Here is a 25,978-nt window from a genome sequence, read left to right as displayed (position 1 = left end):
GGGGGTCCAACCCCTTACTAGCATGGTGTACCTAATAAAGTGGCCAGTGAGTGTATGTGCGCTCTGTTACAGATTTCACTGTAAGGCCCTTGGGTGATATCAGCTTGAGTGTGAACACCTGTTCTTTCTCTTTCCTCCGCTCCCTTCCCCTCCGCTCTTGATTGAATTATTTTCCCTGACCATATATAAGCCAGCACCCACTCCCCTCCATGCTGTGAAAGCTGAATGTGGGGCTATAATTAGAAGTTAAGGGTCAGTCTGCCAGACCCTGGTGACAACCGTGCAAATGTCACCTACATTTCCAGTGCCGCTGGATGCTTCTCATTAGAGGACTTTTTATTTTTTTTTATTCCACACTCGTCCAATATTTTCCTTTCTATCATCTGTGTCCGTTTTCCAGACACACAGGTGATTTATCTGTCCGTGTGATGCAGAGATAATATGCCACATGCCTTATTGCAGATCCCTTGTAGTCGCAGAGGATTCTAAGACTGCTGATATTTTTCCATAAACAGCGCCTCCCTTGTCTGTAGGTTGTGTGTGGCATTGCAGCTCAGACCCACATTCATTTATATAGGGCTGTTCTGCATTTCACCTACGGCAGGTGGCCAAAGTGATGCTGTCCTGGGAAAAACCCTGAAGTGGCTGGAGCTGTAATCCAGCACAGCAATACAGAGTAGCCATTGGTTTGTTCTTTGTTTCATAAATCGACAGGACGTGGTCAGATAAGAAACTTTGTGCTTGATCTTATTAGAAAAAATGCGTCCTTCTCCTCCAGGGCATAATCTGAGGTCAATGGTACAGATGTGCAGCTCAATGAGATGGCAGATGACAGTTGCTGCTCATAAAAGTCTATGGAGGGAGGACGAGGAAGCAGAGAAGCTGCTGCTGAAAGGTCTCCTGTAAAGATAGTTCCATTTTATCTCCATGGGCTGCACAATAACGTATACATTGGTATGTATACATATCGCACTAGATAGTGGTTAAAAACAGTAATTTTATATTTTTAAATCTTATTCTGTAGTGGCCCACTAACCTGGCACTGAAAAGTGACTATACATTTGTCATGTCACTCTATCGTCCTCTTTCACCTCTGACACTGATTCCGAACCCCTGCATCCGAAATGGCCACTGCAGTGGCTGCCCCTGCCTTTCAGGCTTGCTACTGCCCCTAATATCACCGTCGTGGCCTTTGTGGATGCAGGAGGGCCAAAACATGAGTCTCCGCAGAAGACAACAACAGGTTAAAAAGAAAGAGTACTTTAATGATGAGTGGTCCAATGTATGCTCTTTTACTTAATCCTTGCTGTGCAGCCTAAACCTTGAATCTGTCACCAGTATTTTTTTCTTTGCTATACAGTCATATGTTAAAGTTTGGACACCCCTATTAATGTTAACCTTTTTTCTTTATAACAATTTTGGTTAACAGCTATTTCAGTTTCATATATCTAATAACTGATGGACTCAGTTATATTTCTGGATTCAAATGAGGTTTATTGTACTAACAGAAAATGTGCAATCTGCATTTAAACAAAATTTGACCGGTGCAAAAGTATTGGCACCCTTATCATTTTCTTGATTTGAACACTCCTAACTACTTTTTACTGACTTCCTGAAGCACTAAATTGGTTTTGTAACCTCATTGAGCTTTGAACTTCATAACCAGGTGTATCAAATCATGAGAAAAGGTATTTAACGTGGCCACTTGCAAGTAGTTCTCCTATTTGATTCTCCTATGAAGAGTGGCATCATGGGCTCCTCAAAACAACTCTCAAATAATCTGAAAACAAAGATTATTCAACATAGCTTTTCAGGGGAAGGATACAAAAAGTTGTCTCAGAGATTTAACCTGTCAGTTTCCACTGTGAGGAACATAGTAAGGAAATGGAAGAACACAGGTACAGTTCTTGTTAAGCCCAGAAGTGGCAGGCCAAGAAAAATATCAGAAAGGCAGAGAAGAAGAATGGTGAGAACAGTCAAGGACAATCCACAGACCACCTCCAAAGACCTGCAGCATCATCTTGCTGCAGATGGTGTCACTGTGCATCGGTCAACAATACAGCGCACTTTGCCCAAGGAGAAGCTGTATGGGAGAGTGATGCGAAAGAAGCCGTTTCTGCAGGCACTCCACAAACAGAGTCGCCTGAGGTATGCAAAAGCACATTTTGGAAGAAGGTCCTGTGGACTGATGAAACAAAGATTGAGTTGTTTGGTCATACAAAAAGGCGTTATGCATGGAGGCTAAAAAACACAGCATTCCAAGAAAAACACTTGCTACCCACAGTAAAATTTGGTGGAGGTTCCATCATGCTTTGGGGCTGTGTGGCCAATGCCGGCACCGGGAATCTTGTTAAGGTTGAGGGTCGCATGGATTCAATTCACTATCAGCATATTCTTGACAATAATGTGCAAGAATCAGTGACGAAGTTGAAGTTACGCAGGGGATGGATATTTCAGCAAAACAATGATCCAAAACACCGCTCCAAATCTGCTCCATTCATGCAGAGGAACAATTACAATGTTCTTGAATGGCCATCCCAGGCCCCAGACCTGAATATCATTGAACATCTGTGGGATGATTTGAAGCGGGCTGTCCATGCTCGGCGACCATCAAACTTAACTGAACTGGAATTGTTTTGTAAACAGGAATGGTCACAAATACCTTCATCCAGGATCCAGGAACTCATTAATAGCTACAGGAAGCGACTAGAGGCTGTTATTTTTGCAAAAGGAGGATCGACAAAATATTAATGTCACTTTTATGTTGAGGTGCCCATACTTTTGCACCGGTCAAATTTTGTTTAAATGCAGATTGCACATTTTCTGTTAGTACAATAAACCTCATTTGAATCCAGAAATATAACTGAGTCCATCAGTTATTAGATATATGAAACTAAAATAGCTGTTGCAAAAACCAAAATTGTTATAAAGAAAAAAGGTTAACATTAATAGGGGTGCCCAAACTTTAACATATGACTGTATAATCTGTTGTCACTATAATGTAGAGGCAGATACCCTGATTCCAGCACTATGCCTCTTACTGGGTAGCTTGATGACGATTTTATAAAATCAGTGTTTTAGCAGCAGTAATTATCACTAGAGGACTAGTAAACCTGCTGCTATGTTACGCAACCATGCCCCACCACTGATTGATGCCATTCTGCCTATGCACAGTGTACATAGAGCTACCAATCAGGGGTGTGGGCGGAGTTTTACAGAGCTCAGCATTCAGAGAACTGCTAGATCAACAGCAGATAAATAAACAATTTTAAAATGAAAAGAACAGCTAGCAGCCCAGTAAGTGACCCACCGCGGGAATTTGGGTCTCAGCCCCTACGTCATGCTGCTCTCAGATGGGGTAGCAAATACCTGGTGACAGCTTATCATTACATGCATGTGCAATTTCAGAATTGAGACAGTTTCAGAAAGTTTCAGCAAGCCATGATTGTGGCATCAGGGATCAATTTTACAAAAGTGGATGATTTTGTGGCGTTATTGCTCCTTTTTTAATGGGAAAACAGTTTCTGAGATTTATTAAAATTTGATAAATTTCCTATTTTTTTTTTCTTGGTGGTAAAGCTACTAGATGTATCAGAGTGGATTTGGTGTCCTAAAATGTCTCGGCACTATGCCGTGGCGTAAGTGAGCAGTGAATCATCAGTCTTCACGTAAAATGCAGCCTGGAAATCTCTTCTACAGCAGCTTTCCCGTAAAAGGCTGCAGCGTTTCTGGAACATAACATTAGTAGGATAAATCCAGAGGTAGTCTCTTAATTTCCTTTTCCCGAGCTGCTGTGGCATGCCCCAAGGTAGCGAATCTCTAACAAGCCCCCAACCTTCATGTGTAACCGGTCAGCAATGCACTGCTAATGTGCGGGGATATTTTCTCCCTTTGGTATGTTATATCCCGTCATCAATGTCGGCGTGGTACCGTTCTCTGCCTCTCACTCTTCAGATATAACATAAGGAGGTATAAAGCCGAGGTTTTCGTGTTCCAGGTACTTCCGCAGTATATTAGAGATGGGCTGGAAAAGGGCAGCGCACTTGAGCTGCGGTCCGCCGGGAGACGTGTGGGTAAATGAGAGGCTTGTGAAGCACAATGCATGGACTCGAGACGCGCCGTGTTAAGTCTCTTCTATATTACTGGGCTTGTAAGCGCAGGAAAAACCTAAGCGGCCTTGTACTTGCTAATTTGTTAAATTAGATGCCATTAGCCGAGTCTCTTTCCCAATTCCAGCACTTTGAATAATTATGCCGGTCGGTGACAAATCTTCAGGGATCGCCCACTACCTTGTGATGTGCTCACTTCCCTCTTCTAATTTCTGATGTTTTGTAGCCTTTGAAGCCTCTCGTCCTGAAATGCTGCACCTGACATGAGCTCACGTTCACCGTAATGAGGGGTGAACACAAATCTGTATTAGAAAAGTGAATTTATTAACTTGAAAGAGAACCTGCCGGGCAATTCAATCTGCTCAAACCACAGGCAGCACGAATCGGAGCCTGGCTGCGGTACTGCAGCCGTAGATTATTCTCTGAAACGCTCCAACATTCCAGAGAAAATCTGGTACTTTAAGGATCGGAGGTAGGGACTATAGGGAAAGGCCAGACTTGTCTGCCGCCACCCCAGCACTGCTGGTGACTGCTAAGCCTCTTATGTACCTAGGGAGAGATCTGTCAATCAGCTGCTGTAGGAGGAGACGGCCAGGGGCGGAGCTGGACTAGTTTCATCTCTTCCTGTAGTCCCTGAACGGAATGTTTCAGAGAAGGTTATACCTGGCTGAAGCCGAGCAGTCAGACCGCAGTTTTACCGGTTCCCTTTGAGAGCTTTATAGTAACTGGAGAAACACATTTATGTAGCTTGAAGTTGTTTCTTGTGAAATATATTTTTCGTCTTTTTCGTTCTTGTTTTTAATATCTGCAAAAAAGACCTGTTGCCCCTATTGTCTGCTTTATTGTATTCCTTGCAACAAAATTAAAAAAAAAAAAAAAAAAATAGACCGTTCTGGAACATCTTTCCTTCTGACTTTTTTGTGTCATTCCTGAGTTATTCCAGTTTATAAATTGTTACGGGTCCTCTTGGTAAAGACTGTGTCCCTATGCTGCAGTGATTGGACTCTTATCAGATTGGGGTGGGGTCACATGTTATTATGGTATAGTAATAGTCCCAATCCAGCACTGCCTCTCCTCTGCTGCTACAGACGGCAGAGATGACATCACGACTACAGTGCAAATCAACTCTGCAGCCAATCATTAAGCTCAGCAGCTCATGCCCTATATGTTGGCCTAGCTGCTGAGCTCAGTGATTGTCTGCAGTGTAGGTATAAAGCCAATCAACAGCGACTGTAGCCGAGGCTGGATCCGCAGAGCGTGAGCTCATCACTGGTTATTTACGTCTGTGCACACATATGGGCAAAAAAAATAAGAGAGGCATCCACTTTACCCGAATACAAGGGTCTTTTATGACAGCTCACCTTTTTACAAAGTGCTGACTCCTATAAAAGTATTTACATTTTAGTGACATCGTGTGCCTGTTATGCAATCGTACCCTAGGAAGACATTGGAGGAAATTTACCAAGCCAAAGGCACCAAAATTCTGCCACAATTTGTCCCAAAAACCTGTCTTAGCATGTCGCAACATAATTGTGTTTTACGTACCATGTTTAAGCAGCTTTATATGGTACCAGTGAGCGCCCCCCACGTGATGTGCACTGAGAGGGGGCTGCTTAGGCCCCATTAACATAATGTCGGAGTCTTTTATCAGATGTAAATATCTGGACTGTTCCCGGATCCTTGCCACAGAATAGCCATATAGTGGCATGCATTGTCTCTAGTGTTTTATAGGCTGTCTAATTCTATATTGATGGTCTGTCCTTAGGATAGGTGATCAATATCAGATCGTTGGCGGTGTTCACCCAGCACACCCGCTGAACAACTGCTTTCAGTGCCGGCAGTGACAGGATGTGATTAGTTGGGGAGCAGCACAGCTCGGCTGCTCCAGCTGTAGAGTCTCCAAGGTTGGGTACTGCATCCACCATTATTCGAAATTTGAAAGAATAGTGGTGGATCTGCATGATCCCGCCACGGCCGCCATACACTTATTGGAGTGGTTTTGTTCCACTCCACAACTGATCACATAGGGTCACTGCCAGCATCAGGAATAGCTGAAAGATCGGGGTGTTGCAACGCCACCAATCTGATATCGATCATCAATCTTAGCGATAAGGCCTGTTTCACACTTGCTTTTTTTTGCAGCGCGTTTTTCCCGCAAAAAAACGCATTGAAAAACGCATACAAAAGCATACAACTGCTGCGTTTTTTTCAAGCATTTTTATGAGCATGCATGAAAAAAACGCAGCGTTTTTATGCGTTTGTATGCGTTTTTAGTGCGTTTTTACCGCGTTTGTGTTTTTTTCCAACATTAGGTGGCCCCTCACACTAACCCAAACCATGACTTTACTAACCCTAACCCTGACCCTAACCCTTAACCAAACCATACTTAACCCTAACCCTGACCCTAACCCTAACCCTTAACCAAACCATACTTAACCCTAACCCTGACCCTAACCCTTAACCAAACCATACTTGACCCTAACCCTGACCCTAACCCTAACCCTGACCCTAACCCTTAACCAAACCATACTTAACCCTAACCCTGACCCTAACCCTTAACCAAACCATACTTAACCCTAACCCTGACCCTAACCCTTAACCAAACCATACCTAACCCTAACCCTGACCCTAACCCTAACCCTGACCCTAACCCTTAACCAAACCATACTTAACCCTAACCCTGACCCTAACCCTAAACCCCCTTAACTAACCCTAACTTTACCCAAACCCCTAAATTCCATTGTCTAAACTAATGGTAAAAAAAAAAACGCATGTGCAAAAAAACGCATACATAAGCATGCCAATGCGCACATATGCTCACCATAGACTTATAATGGGTGTCTTGCTGTAAAAAAACGCATTGCGCGCGCATGCGTTTTTTTGAGGCAAATCGGACGCACAAAAAATGCAACAAGTTGCATTTTGTGCGCCCGAGCGCATACCGCAAAAAAACGCATGCGCGGTAAAACGCGTACAAACGCATGTGTAAGCGCACATAAGCGCATCCCATGCAAAGTATAGGAAAAAAAAACGCATGCGCTATTTAGCGCTAAATTACCGCGAAAAAAAACGCAAATGTGAAACCAGTCTAAGCCATTAATATAAAAGTACCAAGCAAGCCCTTTAAGAAAAAAAAGTATCCTGCTTGGTAATCGGCTCCTTTTTTATTCTTCTCTTTTTGTTGGCCCACTTGGATTTCTATTCCATGTGTTTAGTCCCTTGGGGGGTGCGTTCCCGTGAGGTTTGTACGCAGCATTTTATGTCCAGAATATCCACGGTGTATTACATCATTGTGGATGAGATTTCAATTTGGCAACATGATCTTTATTTCACAGTTTGTCAAAGAGTAAAATTGTCAATTTCACAACAGAATCTACTGCAAATTTAGCTACAGTATATATCGGGGGAAACATGCTCTAAATGAGTGGTCATGAAAGTTGTGCAGGCAGATGGGCAGAGCGTTACGGTAATCTTTTGAGTCCAGCATGGCAACACATATACTGCACAGCTATAATATACATCCTTATCTCCAGACTCTGTTCTCTTCATTTTATCTTTAAATGCCATCAGGTTGAAGGAAAGGTCTCTGTAATCTTCAGATGTAGCTATCCGCTGTATCTTCTCTTTTTTTTTTTTTTTTTTTTAAATTAATATTTTCACAAGAAATTGCGTATGGTGGATGATGCGTCAGAGTTCATTATCTGCAACTGTAAGACAGAAGTTTTTTGTATTAGTCACCTTCTTACAGTACTTCTTATCTGTTAGTTACCGGCCTATTGAATCCCCCCTCTATTATCAAACTTTTTGTCATTTTTTTATACTCAATTACATTCAACTTCTTAACCACTGAAAGCGATGACTGGTAGTCTAGCTGTCCACTCTTGCGTTTTGTCCGTTATTTGGAGCAGGAGTGGAGGACTGTGCCCTGGAGTAAGTAACTATGATTTTTCTTCTACAAGCACAATATTCAACTGTTAAAGGAGAGCGGCTAAAATCAGAAAATTACCTAAATCCGTTTTTTGTTTTTTTTTTGTGTGTGTTTTTAAAATGTATTTTTTAAAATATTGTTAGCTATCATTTTTTATATCACAGTCTGTATTAAAAATCAAAAATATAAATTTTAGTTTTCACACTAGCCACTGTGGCTTTTTAGACTCCCAACTTCCTGTTTCAAGAAACAACACATGTACATTGCCAAAATGGGGAGACCCCACCCTATTTTTTTGCGCTGAAGTGTCCATTGAGTTAGAATGTCACTGTGATGTGGGGGGGAGCAGGATCAGCTGTGACTTCACCTATTGTGATTGCTAGATCCATACTACCTCTAAGGCCTCATTCACTCATCAGTATTTTTTTTTTTATCATAAAGGTTTTTATTGAGTTTTCAGAAAAAATACAAACTTCTCATACAAAAACACTCATCAGTATTTTTGATCCCTGTTTGTATGCCAAAACCAGGAGTGGGACTTCCAGAGAGAAACTATAATTAATGCACTGGCACATGTAGTCTGCTAAAACTCTTCCTGAAAGGACAGGAAGTATGAGTTTTTAAAAATGCCCCAATGACTAGTGTGAAAATTTGCAAGATTACTACATTGATTTTTTTTTTAATGAAGATCATGATGTGAAAAAAAATTGTCAAAATGTTTTAAAAACACATGTAAAAACTCAATAACCCGTTTTAAACAAAAGATGATTTTTCTTATGTTGGCTTCCCTTTTAATGGGGTTGACCAGGAGTTGCATTCATAGGTTAGATTATCAATATGAGATCGGTTGGGTCCGAGGTCATTAATATGCAACTTCTGAACAACTCCCTTATGTTTTAAAGAGCAGCGGAACACTCCTTTTTAGTTTGCTTTTAATGCTAGGGTGGATCGTCATCAGATCTGTATCTTTTAAAAGCAAAACCCAGGGGGGTTGGGGGGCTGCTGACCTCAATAGACAAGTTTGCAAATTCCTGATAAAACAGCAGAAACGGCTCCTGTTATAAACAGATGTCAATTGAATATTGAACGGAACACCGATATATGGTATATCTTCTTATTTGTTATGGTTATGATTGAAAATGGATCTGGTTTTGCAATCTTAGACAAAAATTTTTTTAACAAAATATTCAGACTAGTTACTGTTGCTACAGAAAGTTGCTCTTGAGGGGGTGGACTGGTGCGTTACATATCGTGAGTTGGTCATGTGCTTGGCAGATCTCTCGCTTACAACCAGTCTGTGTCTCCTGCTCCTGCACAGATATCTGTTACTATATACAGTACAGTAAATGTCAATTATTTTCAAGGCCAGGAGGAGGGGGGATCTTATCACCAGCACCTCTCCCTGCCACCCATCTGTCACCATGACCAAGTTCCATGCATTTTCCAAGGAACCAGTCACCTGTATCCCGAGATAGCAGTCCGCGGCACTATTCCAGATGCTTTGTGTGGGTGGATGTGTTGTGGAGAGTACATTCTTCTTGGTTTTTATATTGGCTGTAAAATCGTGTAATGTTATGATAAGCACTGAGCTGAATCACGTCTCATGTGACTCATGGGTTATGCGGCATTACCAATGACAGCCGGACCTGTCGAACGCAGGGAATCAGTCTGCAGGACCTGCACTCTGTACAGTGCTAAATTTATACTTGCGGGTAGGTGCAGTAAACGTTGCCCGTACAATGAAGCGGAACCGCCTGCGTTCAAAGCGCTGCCAATTACTGACGGTGTGCACCATTCTTATTGGTAGTTTGATTGACTTCTGCCACTGTAATTTCAGTGCACTTACTGTATTGGGAGCTGTGATTGGCCACTGCCTGCACCACCTATTGAGTGGAAGACAGCGGCTGCAGGGAGAATAAAAATTCATTTTCTCACTGTATAAACTGTTCCAGTAAGCTGGCTACACAGGATTTAAACTCTATCTGCAGATTAACTTTATTTCTGCAGGTAAATGGTGTTTCTGGACTTGACCCGTTCCCTTTAAGTCCTACGTAATTTCTCCTAGATACATATGCAGTAGTAATATGTTTTAGAGGATTTGCTATCGGGTTAATGGAACTGAAGGAGAACTTGTATACAAGTAAAATAAATTGTGACCCTTGAAAAGATGGGCGCACCTGAAGCACCTCTGTGCCTCTCGCCGTCTTACACTGTGCATCCAATGTGACCATGCATGGCTGCACAGACACGCAGACGTAGCCGGTAGGAGCAGCTGTGCAGGCTGGCCGTCCCGTCGGCCTGCACCTGACAGTAGTGTGACCAGGCCACCTCTTCTGTGTGTGGCAATGATCCTGGGAGTAGCACCTGCCAGATTGCTAGTGCACGTGATGTGTGGATGCTGCAGACATGTGCAGGCCGCATCTGTTTTTTTCCTTAATGCTTTCAGCAGCAGCTTCATTGCCATGCCCTAAATACAGATTACTGGGGAGGGCTGCTTAGGTTTTTTGCTAATGGCAGCATGTGACATTGTGTGAAAATCACACTTACTTGTCTGTGTACATAGAGCAGTTTTAATGCAGTCTGTTCTGCAGGTGCCGGGTGACAACCACTGATGGCAGGCACAGCAGCCTAAGGTTCCTGGGGTTGTCACCCCTATTTGGCACAGGAATCTGAGTTGTTCTGCCGAGTTACACCCCACCTTTTGTGGTGCCGGCACATTCTTATTTGTGATGGCTAGTCTTACATGTCACTGCCAGGTAGGAGGATGTGTACTGGAAGTACCTAGAATTAACGTATTCTGAAACGCTGTGAGAATGCCATCTGTGCCTGCCATGTACAGTGCTGCCTGCACTGACTTTTATGAGATGTTTGTTATGTATGCCGGTGCGGAGGGATTGTGGGTGTTGTATACTTTACTGTCTTGTGTGCGACCTGCTATGGCGGCTGTGCGCCATCCTGCAGTAATACGGATAACCGGCTTCTCGGTTGTTGATTAGTGACTAGAGAATCCCATAATGCTGTGCCACATTAGAGAGGGAGCGAAGCACAGGGGAATCCTCTGCTATGTGCTCAGATCTGCACTGCAGAACTCGCACCGCAGCCAATCCAGAGGCCGCTGACAAAGCTTTTTTTTTTTTTTTTCCCTTGACTTTTTTTTGTGTTCATAAATAATATTGCAGAAATGGGGCTAGTGCTGAACATTTTCAGGCAGAAAACCCCCTTCACTCACTCACTCGCTGCTTGTACCTGAAGATAGCCTATGCTCCGACATTAATATTTCACATGTCTGGTTACAGCAGTTGACGGCTTTCTCACTTTACGAACATACGGTAATTGGGTTTGTAGAGACTCCTCAGCTCATGGTTCTATCTCTAAAACAAACACAATCTTTTTACAGTTCTATGCAAATTTGACAATGTGCAGTGATAAGCAATACCAGAGCCATTACAAATCCCATAAGCCTTCGTTGGTGGCACATCTGGTTGTGTACCCATACTGCAGGAATATAATACTGCATCCCCTGTACAAGCGGATATAAGCCTTCCGTCTGTACCCGATCTCTCTCCCTATAGTAGTAGTGACTCGGCCTCTATCTCTTTTATAGGTCGTCTACGTATCGGCAGCACTCACGAATAATTCTCCCTGTTGGGGTCCATTACTGCAGGAATTTATATCAGTCATTATCCATTTGTCGTAACACTAAATATGACTGCTGGTTTTGCTAGGCAAGCGCATTACTATGTGGTTCGAGACATCCCGTTACTTTGATCCATTATACCATTGAATGTATATGTGATGAAATATACACACTTGTCACTCTGTGGTATGTGTGTGGACCGTACAGATTGTTTAGATACAGACTTGGGGGGTTGAGATGATGCACATGTCTTATTGAATTAGCAGAGCTGTAAGGGAAGTCAGCAGGCAATCCTCGGGCGGGACCGTAGAATGTGTGTCCCATGTCAGTGGTGTAGGGCTGTCCCCCGGCATTACCGCACACGTCGTTTTGCTGTGCCAGGGCACAAGCCCCTGGTAGAGTAGCAGCTGGATGCTGCACGGCATAACTAGGGCAGCTTGTGAAACTTCCAGGTGCCAGCTCCTTTCTGGCTGAGGATTATACATCCACAGACAAGTGCAGTAGCGCTGAGGTCTGACTCCATGCCCTGCACTCACATTAATAAGTGATCAGCTAGGGTTCTGCACACACTTTAAAATATTCCGGAAGCAATTACAGTGGCTAGACGCGAAATAGGAGCTACATCTGCCACAGAGCCATCTGAAGATTGGCTAAGATCTGATTTATTTTTCTCTATAGCAATATACACTAAGCTGGTCTGTTACTGTCCATTAAGTAGATGGGGTCATATCGTAAACTCGTCAAACTTCTTCACTGACCCACGATCTACAATGGCGGTCTCCACTCCTAGGCAGTAATGAAGACATAGCTAAGCACCAGATTGTGTAGCCATTTGTTACAGGAACCCAGTGACATCAAGTTCATAGTTTGCTGGCAAAGAAAACCATATCAAGTGATCCGACAACTCTCCCAGATATGTTTAGGGTGCTCAGTAGTTTTTACATTCTCACCTGCGCTCCATTTAAAGGGGTTTTCCCATGAACAAACATTAATTTTATTCATTAGATCGTTGAATAAAAATAGGCTCCACAATTGGATGTGATTAAAGCAAATATTCCTGTGGTGAGATAATCTTATAAATGTGCCCCTGCTGTGTACTGTGTAATGGCTGCGTCTGACCGTACAGGGAGGGACATGCTCTGATCATACCACAGCTCCTGGGAAGGTGGGAAGTAAAGGAGTATACAGGCAGGACAGCACAGGATCACAGCGGATTGTGAGGCAAAACATGGTTTAAAAACTGGAAGAGAAATGTTTTACCTCACGAAATGAATTAGCTGTCACCCTGTGCTGTCCTGTCTGTATACTCTTTTGCTTCCTCCCCTGCCCAGGAGCTGTGGTATGATCAGACCATGTTCCTGTACGGTCAGTCACGGCCATTACACAGTACACAGCAGGGGAACGTTTATAGGATTATCTCAGCACTGGAAGGTTTTTATTAATTCCAATTGTGGACCTTATTTTGATTCCAAGATCTAGTGAATAAAATGAACTTTTGTTCATGGGAAAACCCCTTTAAGTAGTGGTCATTGTGCTGAAACCTTGCCTATGGCAACTGAAATGCCCTCCAATAGAAGTGTGTGCTGCCATTTTGGGAAGGTATTTGCCAGCTTGGAGACTTGAGATGGAAATATGTAGAATAATGCTGCATTGATCACTATTGTTGTGCAATAACTGTACGTCAGTGCTCAGTTACTCAGTATAAATAGTAGAGCAGATTTAAAGCAGATTTGTCACCAGAGTTCACAATTTAAGCTGCACACATGGCAACATAGGACCCAACAAACTTAAATACTCTATAATAAATAATTGAGACATCCAGACATATGTGGAGAAAAGTGGCCATGTAAACTTTATTAAGGGTTACTGAAATCCATGGGAAAAAACAAAATCCACCAAATAATTAATTCTTTAATAAATAATTCCATAAATAATTCCTTTATTAATCCGATAACCAAAATTCGCTCATTGAAAAGAGCAATCGTACCCAACTCTAATAAAGTTTTCATGACGGAAAAAGAGAGAAATACATAAAATTGGGAAGGGCGGGCGGGCATCTTCTCAACTTCAAAGTTGAAAAGTGATGAAATCACCTCAGGTTCTAGTATATATAGTCTTTTACTCCCGCCGAAAAGGCAGACCAATCAAAGCCCGTTACCGGGTCAATTCACACAACTCGATTTCTTATTGGTTAATAACCAGCCAATTAATAAAACAATTCCTCAGAACCTGAAAGAAGAAACTTAGAGACAGCATTAATCCTTAAACTACCCAACCCAAATAAAAACAGGTCCATGTTGCCATGTAACCATCGGACAAGGGTCCACTGCTTTGACATTATTAAACAGGTCTCTCCAACCTGATGAGGCTGGTATATTTATGTTTAAATTTCACCAGAGAGTGACTACATAATCATGCCATTAAGATAAGCATTTTTAGTTCTAGCTGGATTCGTAAAAAGCTAATTAAGTATCAGGTTGGAAAAAATTTTTTAAATGGGGTTCTTCCGTGGACTTACAGTGTAAGTACTCCAACCTCATCAGGAGATTTGTTTCATTAGCTTAACCGACTACATTGTTAATTCCGGGACAGGTCCCTTTTTTTAGCAATAATGAGGATCCAATCAACCCCTGAATGGCAGATGTGTGAATATTTTGTGCCCGTCTGCCCAAAACATTGGGGCCCAAGTATTTTGATCTGGTGTGGTACCAGTCTGCCTCGCTGGTGTTACCAATATTCTGTAGATTGTTAGATGTTGGGCTCTGTTCACACTTCATTTATGGCGTATATTCAGTTAAGCTCTCCCGCCACATACAAATCTAGCCACGTGGTGCGGTGTTTCTTGTTTTTATAAGCTATGAGTTCCTATACACCTTTTAGACTTCAATGTGAAGTGGAAACTGAAGGTGCCACATTTTCTTTTTTTAATTACACGAGCTCTTCGGCAGGGATAATTCTTTTTGGCAAAGTGCTAATAGTGTGCAAAAAATAAAGGGAAGCTCTCCTCACCAATCCTATTACTTCATTGCCGAGGTCTCCCTCTGGTCTTTACTTCCTGCCACTGTCTCAAGACATTAAATGCTATTAAAGGCCGCTCAGTCAATCACTAGTTGCAGTGGTGACCGGCCTCATCCAGTGATGCTGGAGCAGTGACTCCCAAGAGCAGAGGAGAAAAGTTGGGGAGCTGTGAACGACATGGAGCCCTGGACATTGAATTCTTTGGGGACACTTGGCATTGCTGCAAGTGTCATGGTAAATCTTCTTTTCTCAGTCCTGCTCTTACTAAAGGCCCCAATCATCTGGCTGACTTGCCCCACACATGACTTCTCGGCTCGCTTCAGTGTTCTCTATGGGGAGAGATACCGTCACACTCCAGCAGTTTATATTCAGGGAGGGCAAAAAGTATCGGTCTTTGAATTTCTCAGGCTGAATTTTTTTTTTTTCCTTGCACCAACCTGCGCCTGGGGAAAGTTGAGCGACCTGTAGACACATTAGGCCTCTTTCACACTTCCGTTTTTGACAATCAGTCAAGATCCGCCAAATTTGAAAAAAAACGGATCCGCCATTTTTCTTTGCGGATCCGTTTTTTTCCCCATTGACTTTCATTATTGGCGGATCCTGACTGCTGTCCGTTGCATCCGTTTTTGTGAGGATCCGCCACAATGTTAGTGTCCGTCAACATCCTCAAAGATTTCCAAATGGAGCTTGCAACGTTTTTTTGGCCGGCGGATCCTCCAGACACTGAATTAACCCCAAATTCTGTCTGGGTGCCGGGGGAAAAAAAAAAATCTCTATCTCTTTCTCTCTCTTTCTCTCTCTTTCTCTCTCTTTCTCTCTCTTTCTCTCTCTTTCTCTCTCTTTCTCTCTCTTTCTCTCTCTTTCTCTCTCTTTCTCTCTCTTTCCTTTAAATTTGGCCAATCCCTCCAATATCTATGGGTTCGGATGACTTTAGTCTAATGTGCACTGGTGGCCACAGACAGAAGAGGGCCCCTGTGCAAGAACAGTATATGGGCCCTTTCCAGTCCAATAGCTCGCCATAATACAAAATCCCACCTGCTTTGGAGGGGGAAGTGGTCTCTTTACCTCTTGGACCCCTGTGCGCCTGCACAGATTGCACCAAATGCTATGTCCGTCTCTGCCAATGTATGGGGATCGTAAGAAAATTGCATTCACGCGTTGTGGTTCTTTTAGGCAAATTTTCATTTGCGTTTTACAGTACCAGCAAAGTCTGAGATTTCAGAAATCGCATGCACGCAGCTTGGTTTTCTTGTCCTCAGTATTTTGTGCAAAACCTTTGTGTTTTGGAGATTGGGAGCATGTCACTTATTTCAGCTTTTCTTTTCAGCGTTGTCACCCATTGCTGCTTTCAATGGGTGGTGGGAAGAAAAGCTCACATATCTGTGCTTTTTTTTTTTTTTTGTGTGTGTCAAAACCTGATGAAGTAGAATAAGATATATATATATTTATTTATATTACCAAGCTAGTATATGTGTGTATGTATGTATATATATGTGTGTGTGTATATATATTATGGTATATTATAATTGTTTTTTTGCACAAAACTAAACTTTTATCAGCATGCACAAGAGACAAATGTACCCTTGCAATAATGCGGCAAAACCTGCTCTTTGCAGCTAGTTTCTCACTGCCAAGAGTGCTGTGGAAAAAAATCCGCATCAAAAACACAAGTTTTGAACATAGCCTAAAAGAAGTATGTATAAACTTGTTTCCTATTCTCTTATTTAGCGCTGTCAAGTTACTGACTGCTCTCCGTTTCAAGGTTCGAATACAGAAAAACTCACAAAACAGTATTCTTGTAAGTAGCTCCCTAATAGAATCACGAAGGAGATACAATACTAATATTTCCACTGTAAAGCTGCTTGCAGAATATGTAACAATGTGAGTCATAAACTAAAGGGCCTGTCACACTAATCGATATCGCTAGCAATATCGCTATAACGTCACTGGTTTTGTGACGTTATAGCGATATTGCTAGTGATATCGCTATGTCTGATGCTTACATCCGACCGGCTCCCCCGCTGATTATCGCTGATCGCGCGAGAACATCCTGGACCGTTTCTCGTCGGGCGCTTCCTGCTGGGCTTCCTGTGGCGCCGACGAGCGACGCGTGGACACGGATGGGAGGACGTCGGGATCACCTCGTCTGACAGGTAAGTAATGACCCCCCGACCCCTGCTATGTCGCTTGGTGAGATCTGCCTGTGTGGCAGCTCACTAGCGACCACTTAGCGATTTACCAGCGATCCTTACCGGGTCATATCGCTGGTACATCGCTAAGTGTGACAGTACCTTTTACACCGCAAGTGTAACATTTCAGTTTTACTTAGTTTGTGCTAGACAGCAGCTTCAGAGTCTTATCTTCTCGTAATATTTTATCTCATCCTTCGTTATTACATCCCCCTCCATTTCTCCCTCAGTCTGCCTCTGTCATCAGAACAATATGGCTCTTTTTCAATCTTCTTTCCTGGCCCATTGTTACCCGGTTGAGTGTAGGTTGATGACGTGGCAGTTGTAATGTTTATGTCACCTTTAGGTCGTTGTGCTCCTGTAATAAACCCCCAGGACTAGTTTCCCCATGGTGCTATTCTTCCAGTGTATCTCCTGCTCTGTCTACACAGCGCTGTTTCTGTATGTTGGCGAGGTCTAAACGCCCCTTTACATTTAGCGATGCACCAGCAATATGACCCGGTCAGGATCACTGGTGCATCGCTAAATGGTCACTAGTGAGCTGCCACACAGGCAGATCTCACAGCGATGCAGCAGCGATACAGTGGTCGTTACTTACCTTTCAGACGCGGCAATCCTGACGTCCTCCGTCCGCCTCCACGCGTCGCTCGTCGGCGCCAGCAGGAAGCCCAGCAGGAAGCGCCCGACTAGAAATGGAGCTGCGCGATCAGCGATGGACAGCAGGGGAGTAAGTATCACACCAAATCGGTGATGCTTTAGCGGTATTGTTAGCAATATCGCTATGTGTAAAACCCTCTTAAGATGTACTGATGACTGTTATCACCCAACGGCTCCAATTGTTAAAATAAAAATTACTGCGCATCATCTTTTTAATTTTTTATTTATTGGGGTCTTCTGTATCAGAAAGAGCAGTCTTAACTAAAAAGAAAAAAAGTGTGCTTACACATGCCAGTCGGTGGCCAAGTGGACCCCGTTTTGCCTCTCTTGTGTGAATGGGCTTCAGTATATAAATGTAAGTTGTGTGCCGGGAGCTTTTCCAGGTGTATACCGTAGCTGTGCGCACTTCTTAGTGCTGGCACGTCGGTCCAATTCTTAAAGAAGTCAGTTATTATTCATGCTGGTATTTGCTCGTGGTAGGGAACTGCCTAGCTTTTATGAGGCTATTGATCTGAATTATTAATTTTCTATTAAAGAAGAATAAAGGCCATGGTGTTTCAAAACACAATAAAATTTGCTTCAAGTTGACCTTTAACTTGGAAGGAAGTGGAGTGAAGTCGATATTTTAGAGAATAAGCGCATGTATTCATCCTTGGAAAGAGTAATTAAGGGGAGGGTATGATGCATTTATACAAATATATTGGTTGTCATCATGAAAGTGGCAAAAAGCGTTCCTCACAAAGGGACCGAGACCTCCTGTAGAGCTGGAGAAGGTAATAGTCAATCACTAAATAATAAAAGGATACCAGAGTCTCTACGTGCCGTGGAAAATATGCTTCATTGGATGGGTGTTTTTTCTTTTTTGGAATACAATGCTAAATATTACTTTTGGTACATCTACAAGCCAAGTTGAACCACTTCGATGAGGGGATTAGGAAGGATTTAATCCTTTGCTCTGATGGGTGTGACCTCACCTTTTAGGCTGCATTCGCCCATCCATGTCCTTTTTTACATCTATTGATTATGGACCGTTTCTCTCACGTGTCATCCGTTAAGCCTTCATTTTACGCTTGTTTTTTTTTCACATTAATTTTTTAATACTGAAAGAAAGAAGTAGACTGCCTGAACCTTTATTTATCCATTGACTGTTAACCACGGATCTGTGAAAATGAGTGAAACACGGATGGTAGAAGTATGTTTTCCGATTTTTCATCTGTGCTTAACGGCTCCCCGTATAGGACACGTGAATCTGTTTTAAAAATGGATGTGTACATTTAGGAAATTATTATTATTATTATTATTATTATTATTATTATTATTATTATTATTATTATTATTGGACAATACATAGGTGTAGTGTTTTTACCATCTTTTGTGATGGGAAATTAAGGTTTCATTTTGCAACCAGTGTCATAGAGTGATTTTCGTGTAGGCTTAAATTTTAATTAATGTAACGTTGCTAGCCTCACTGGTTGGTGTACAAAGTTTCTGTAGCAGTAACTAAACAATTCCTAAAGCGACTACAAAATTATTTTTTTTTTTTTTCTCCTGATTTACTTGGATGTTCTTATTGCCTAAATACTTAAAAAAAAATCCTTGTTCATGGATAGCTGACTCCTAAATTGTCTAGCCATGTTCGACAGTAACCAAGGCCTAGGGGGTACTGTTTCTTCTTGTGAAGACCACCTGCTAGAGTAGACCATCTCTTGGGCTTGCTCATGCTATTTGGGAGATTTAAACCTAGCTCTTTCTCAGATAAAAGTAAGCTGTCTATTTAGTGCCAATGATTAAGGTTGCCACCTTATAAACTATTGTCCTACCACTTTGCAGCTCTTGCGACATGATTACAGATTTAAGCCAAACCAAAGATTCCTCCATAATAAAGTGATGGGTTTCTCAGAAACGGATAGTATGGGTATATGCACATTGCTGATAGAAATAATAATGTGCGACTTCATCTGTCAGCATCATTAAGACATTTAAACACGAGTTTTCTCTAAGAAAGTAAGTGCTCCCCTGTCATTGATGACCTGCCAATGTCCTTACACCTCGGCCTTAACATGGCCACCCATACAGTAACTCACTGACGGGTGCTTTTATTTTTAGCCCCGTTTTACTGCCATGTCTGTAACCATTAGCCAGTAAGAGACTTAAAAAGACTCAACATGTTAATCTGGGCAAGCCTTCCCACTCAGCTGCTGCAGCTTGGTCTGCTTCTTTTGTTCTTTCTTGCTCTGCCCTTTCTTCTGTTTTGTCTGTCAGAATCCCTCGCTTTTCTCATTTAGTATCCTAGCATCTTCCCAGATTGTGTATTAGATGTGCCCCTGCACAAATCTCTATACTGGATGACTGTATCAGGAGTATTCTAGGTGACATAAGACTGTAAATGCTGCATTATTGCACTAGAGCAGAACGTAGCATACTAACCTGTATAGAGGCTGATAGCGCTTCTATGTACACGCCGCACTTTCTAATGCACAGGAAGCATCTCTAATTATGCAAATTGTCTCTTCAGAGAGGAAGAGGACTAGAACTCTAGTGCCACCTATTGGAAGTAGCAATCCTAAAAGTCAATGTTGACCCTTTAACGAGCCTTGTTACATGACTTAGGACAAAAGCCAAGCCAGAATCTCAATTTGCAGACACTGTGTTTTGGGGTACTTCCCCTCGTCAGTGCAAAGTGTGAGATCTGGTTTGGCTGTGAGAGAGGCGTCTGACCGATATCCAAGAAGTATCATTTCTCCTTGCGGAGAAATTAGCATATTTCCCAGAGTAGCATTGTGGCTTTAAGTCTCCTCATCTCGACATGCTTAGCATGTCATTCTCAGCAAGGAGAAATGATACTTCTTGGAAGCATCTCTGAGATAATATTCCGATCCGTTCTCGCTGTGTCCGCCCCTGGCAGTTTGACATGTTAAAGTGGAATCCACTGATAGAATTCTAATATCTATGGGCAGCAGAAGTGTGGGGTACTGAGCGTTTGGGCTGCCTCCATGCTGCACTCAAGTTGGCTTTTACTGTGTTTTTCTGTTTCTTTGCAAGGAAGAACAAAGCACAAGAAAGAGCGAGCCAGATGACATTTTTTAGCTTTGACAAAATAGGATAGGGTGGCAGAAAGGACCTAGGGGGTACCTCGGAGGAAAAACATTGGCTATTATGTAACGTGTTGCTTCCTATGAATTGTTAATGTTTATGTTGCTCACACCCAATTTACTCAAGGTGGCTGAGCAGTCTGCATTGTCTAACCAGTGAAATAGTTTATCCTAATACTCTACTGTTGTATCTCCTGAAATGCAGCTGTTTCTGCACACCTTATGTATGGTACTATGTATCTCAGGGATATTTTTGGATGTATTCTTGATGCTCCTCCTTGACTTTTTTTTTTTGTTTTTTAACACATTTGTCGCCTATGTGAAATGGCACTCTTCTCCTCCAGAAGAAAACGCAAAGATAGTACTCTTTTAGGACTTCATACATATGACTACTCTGAGTCAGCCGGAAAATGAAGAACTTGTGACCGGCATAGCCACTTACATTTTGATTTTTTTCTATATTTTTTTCTTTATTTTATTTGTCTTTGTTTGTTTTCCTTGTTTGGTTGCTCGCTGTATTCTCTCCATCCTGGAGTAGTCATGGTCTGTGGGATGTAAGCCTTGTTAGAGATTGTATAAATTAAACACGCTTAAGGGTTCTTTCTTTATGCAGTCATAAGTAAAACTAAGTACACCCTCTTTGAATTCCATGGTTTTACTTATCATGACACACAAAAAGCAAACATCCTTCTCTTAGAAGGTTTTAAAATTGGGTAAATACAACCTCAGATGAGCAACAACATATCACAAATTACATTATGCCATTAAAGAGAGGCCAAAATGTAAAAGCAGTGTCTGAAAATGAAGTACACCTCATGAATCAATAGCTTGTAAAACCACCTGTAGCAACATTAATTTCTATTGACAAATCTCTCACATTGTTCTGAAAGAATCTTGGTCTGTTCTTCTTTGCAGTGGTCCTTACATGGAATCTGTCAGCAGGTGCTATGTAATCAGAAGATGGCAGGAGATAGAGGTTGAAACACAGAATTCAGGGATGGGGCACTTATCAAAATGTGTGCTGTTTACGAACTGTGAAGGATTTATCCCTAAGAGATGAATATTGCTGGACTACATTAGTCCCAACGCCCTCTCTCCATCTGATAAGCACCTCACTATCTATGGACATTGTATATACACAGCTTGGTGGGGGCGGGGTTAGCTTCTTCAGCTCTGCTGTATTCCCGTCACGCCCCCCCCCCCCGAGGAAGCAGGGCGAAACGTGCGCGTCGGGGTCGCACGACGGGACTCCCACTTTACTCTTTTTGCTGTTAGGATCCAGGTAAAGTGTCCTTAGTTACGCCACGTGCTGTTTACATTTAAGTGATCAACTATGTGTGTAGCGCTATTTCTATGGCCATGTCTGCAAGTTTATACCACATATGCCTCCAGGTGGGGTTTTATCTAGTGATCAGCAGCATTGGCCTTCTTTAGAGAAGGCGTTTTTTGCACATAGTGACTCTCCAAGGTTTTTTACTAGGCTATTGTGCTTACAGGGCAGTATATACTCTTGGGTAAGTCACTTAGGCCTCTTTCACACTTCAGTTTTTTACAATCAGTCACAATCCGCCAGGTTTTGAAAAAAAACGGATCCTCAATTTTCTTTTGAGGATCCGTATTTTTCCCCATTGACTTTCATTAATGGCGGATTGTGACGGATTGCTGTCCGTTGCATCCGTTTTTTTTGAGGATCCGCCAAAAGTTTCTGTCCGTCGCCATCCTCAAAGATTTCAAAACGGAGCTTGCAACGTTTTTTTTTCTCTGGCGAATCCTCCAGACACTCATTTAACACTCTCTCCCTCTCTCTCTCTCTCTCTCTCTCTCCCTCTCTCCCTCTCTCCCTCTCTCCCTCTCTCCCTCTCTCCCTCTCTCCCTCTCTCCCTCTCTCCCTCTCTCCCTCTCTCCCTCTCTCCCTCTCTCCCTCTCCTCGGCCAGCGTTTCCTTTACATTTCCTCATTTTCAGGATCCGTCTGAAAACGGATCCTGTGGCATCCGTTCACATCAGTTGAGAACGGATCCGCTTGTCTGACTTTTTGGCGGATTTGAACTGATGCAAAAAACTGAAGTGTGAAAAAGGCCTAGCAATAAACTTTTGCTCTTATTTGCTTTCTGTGTACCAGGTTACTTACCATACAGCAATGTATGCAACTTGTGGTGGAGTCAATCCGTCATTTTCTCTTTGTTCCTGTACTCTGTTTCATTACAATGTATTTATGTAATATTTATCAAAAATAAATTGATTTTTCATTAATATTTTTTGGTGATATGCTCTTGTGATTTGGTGCTTCAATGTAGTTACCAGATGGTGGATAACCATTCTAAATAAGCCATCCTTTTTTAGACTTTTCCTACAATGCTCAGACTTACCTTGGGGTGAATTTGCTTGGACATCCACTACTGGAAAGATTGTCACTGTGTTAAATATTTTCAACTTGTGAATAATCTTTCTCACTGTGGAATGATGGACTCCAAATTGTTTGGACAAAGCCTTATAACCCTTCCCAGATTGATAGGCAGCATCAATTACAGCAATCTAGTATCATTGCTGGTGTCTTTCTACTTGGCATTGTGTGAACACATGCATGAATGCTCCATGCCAGCATACTGCCAAAACTTCCTCATTTTTGAATGATTAATAAATGGCTTTTGATTAACAGCACCTGGCTGGTTCTTACCCAGTTCATTCTTATGGAATCAGTAAGGATGTTCTTAATTTTTTACACACTGCATCTGTATTTTTGCTTTGTTTTTGTTAACTAATTACATGATGCAATTTGTCATGTGTTGTTCATTTACCTAATGTTATGATTTTCTAAAGACCACGTTTTTATTATGTGCTGATACTTAAAACCATAGAATTCAAACACATTGCACTTCGATTTTTCATGACTGAATATAATTTTATCCATTCACTCTATTTTTTTTAGTATGCTATCTTTGTTGGCTGCTCAAGTTTAACCCCTTTCTGACATGTGCCGTAATTGTATGTGCTGTATAACTGTATATGTGCGCGTGTGTATGTGTGTGTGTGTATATATATATATATATATATATATATATATATATATATATATATATATATATGTGTGTGTATATATATATTATATTAGCGTTTGTCATGCTCTGTCCATTGTACGCTATTAGCAGATGGTTTTCTATACAGATGCTGTCACACCATATTTTATAGGATCCATAGATATGGGGGGAGGGGGTGGTTGGCTGTTTTATGTATTTTTCAACACACAAATGTCAGCTGCATTTTGTGCTTGCTAAAGTGAGCAGCCTGCGTGACCTAAAAAGGCTACCATGGCCTGCAACGTCTGTGGACTTGTCTCAGATGTGTTTCATGGGAGACGTCATTGGTCGAGAATTAAAGAGGGAGCTGCCAGCAGCGGAACTTGATGATTGAACCAAGTGCATTCAGCGCAGCCGATCAATCTTCAGACAACCATTTATATTCTCATTGATAGCAGACAAGGTGTGTAAGTGCAGGGGTTTCTGCATGTGGCGCTCATACTCCATACTGAATAAATCAAGATGTTTTGAAGATTTTGGTTCTATTTTTTCATCATTTGTATGTCAGTAACATGTTTATCCATTCTGTGATTTCCATAATTCCGTGACTTTTCCTTCTTGGCGTTGCAGTTTCAATGTGGACTGTATTTATTAAGTTGCGCCAAACCTATGAAAAGACATATGCCACTGTAATCTGGTGTTCTGCTAAATTTTGACAGCATAAAACTAGATGAGAGAAGCAGAACAGTCTTAAAGTGGTTGTTCTGTCACATCAGATTGTAGATAGGTAATCACTATCAGGTTGGTCCGACACCCAGCATCTCCACTGATCGCCTGTTGCCATTATTGTCCGGCAGATGTTTACAGTGCCATGCAGTCTGTAGTGACCGCTGCGGGGTACTGCACATCGGCTCCTACTCTTTTGATTGGGCATTATCATCTGTAATGCAGTGCCCAGCATTGGTTGCTACCCATTGAATTGCACTTCACTTTACAGCTCCATTCAAAGTGTTTACATCCAGTAACCGCTGGAGCAAATGACTTATTTTTTGTCATCAATATTAGATCGGCGAGGATCCAAAAATCGGCATCCATGCTATTAAGCTGTTTTTTCTTTTTGCTCTATGGAGGCTCAGTTTGTTGAGACTGGATAGCCCCTTTACATAAATGTGCATTTTTGTCCATCTCATACGATGTCAGAAATGGATAAACCCCTGAATGCAACTAGCTCGTTGAACTTCGAAATTTCTTCTGGCTCAGCGTATGACCAGCAGCCCTTATTTGTCGTCCTTTTTGGAAGTTAACAAATCCATGTAACTAGGTTTTGTCATGTATCTGTATTCCGGCCGCACGTCCAATCCACATGTGTGTCACGGCAAGAATGAGCAGCATCATTTCTGCCTATGATGCGGTTAGGTTAGATAATGAGATCCATAGACGGGTAGGAAATATAGTGATGATGATGGTCTGTAAAGTGCTGTGGAATTAATGGCGCTATACAAGTCGGTAAAATAAATGTGAAGAAAAGCTGACCACTATATGTTCATGTGAATAACCTCTTAAGCTGTTATCATAAATGGAGTAACTTATAACGGCAACGATCGTTCAGTAAAGTGATATTACAGGAAAGTGACTTGGCTGTGAATTCACAGATAGGACATTTCCTTCTGTGAATATGTGGCTAATACCCGGTATTGCCCTCTTCAAGCCCGTGTCTCTTAGAACTGTGTGACAGCCAGTTCTCTTCACCTGGTGCAGTGTCCGACATCCTGTAGGTGTAAGGGGTATTATCAGCTGCCAATTTCCCCATTCACATTAAGAGAAATGATTTTCAGGTACAAAAATGTCAGCAATAAATATTTGGCGAGTGATTACACCCAGAGATACAAATTTATGACACGTTCACACGTTCAGTATTTGGTCAGTATTTCTCATCAGTATTTGTAAGCCAAAACCAGGAGTCGGCGATAAATCCAGAAGTGGTGACGTGTTTCTTTTATACTTTTCCTCTACTTTGGCTTACAAATACTGAGGTAAAATACTGTATGTGTAAATGCGGCCTAAGGCCTGCTTCACACATCCGTAGGCAGCGGTCAGCTGAAATCCGCCAAGGGGGAAAAAACTGATCCGTCGCCGTTCATCGAAGTACGGATGACAGCGGACCACGGATCCGTGGAAGGAGGAAAGCGGCGCCAATTAAAGTGACCGCGGACTCATTAAAGTATCGCCGCGATGTTGCTGGTTTGTAAGAGAACCTCCATGAACGAGATCGAGCGGGCCACCACGGCATCTCGGGCATCGATGAGAACTTAAGAAGATCGCGCGGGCCACCA

General features: G+C 42.2%; 1 protein-coding gene and 1 long non-coding RNA gene across 17 annotated transcripts in view; both read left to right on the top strand.

Annotated features, from left to right (window-relative positions):
* Nucleotides 1-25,978, top strand: part of CAMK2G (calcium/calmodulin dependent protein kinase II gamma) — a 301,123-nt gene that overhangs the window by 63,724 nt on the left and 211,421 nt on the right. The window lies entirely within an intron of this gene.
* LOC141072863 (uncharacterized) lies at nt 16,075-22,883 on the top strand. Its single transcript, XR_012226882.1, has 2 exons — nt 16,075-16,490; nt 21,546-22,883. It is a non-coding gene; the product is annotated as an uncharacterized lncRNA (long non-coding RNA).

This window comes from Dendrobates tinctorius, unplaced genomic scaffold (assembly GCF_039654945.1).
Source record: "Dendrobates tinctorius isolate UK_male_01 unplaced genomic scaffold, ASM3965494v1 ptg000292l, whole genome shotgun sequence".
NCBI lineage: Eukaryota > Metazoa > Chordata > Amphibia > Anura > Dendrobatidae > Dendrobates > Dendrobates tinctorius.
Note: the sequence above shows the minus strand (reverse complement) of the source record. Positions and strands in the feature narration are given on the sequence as shown.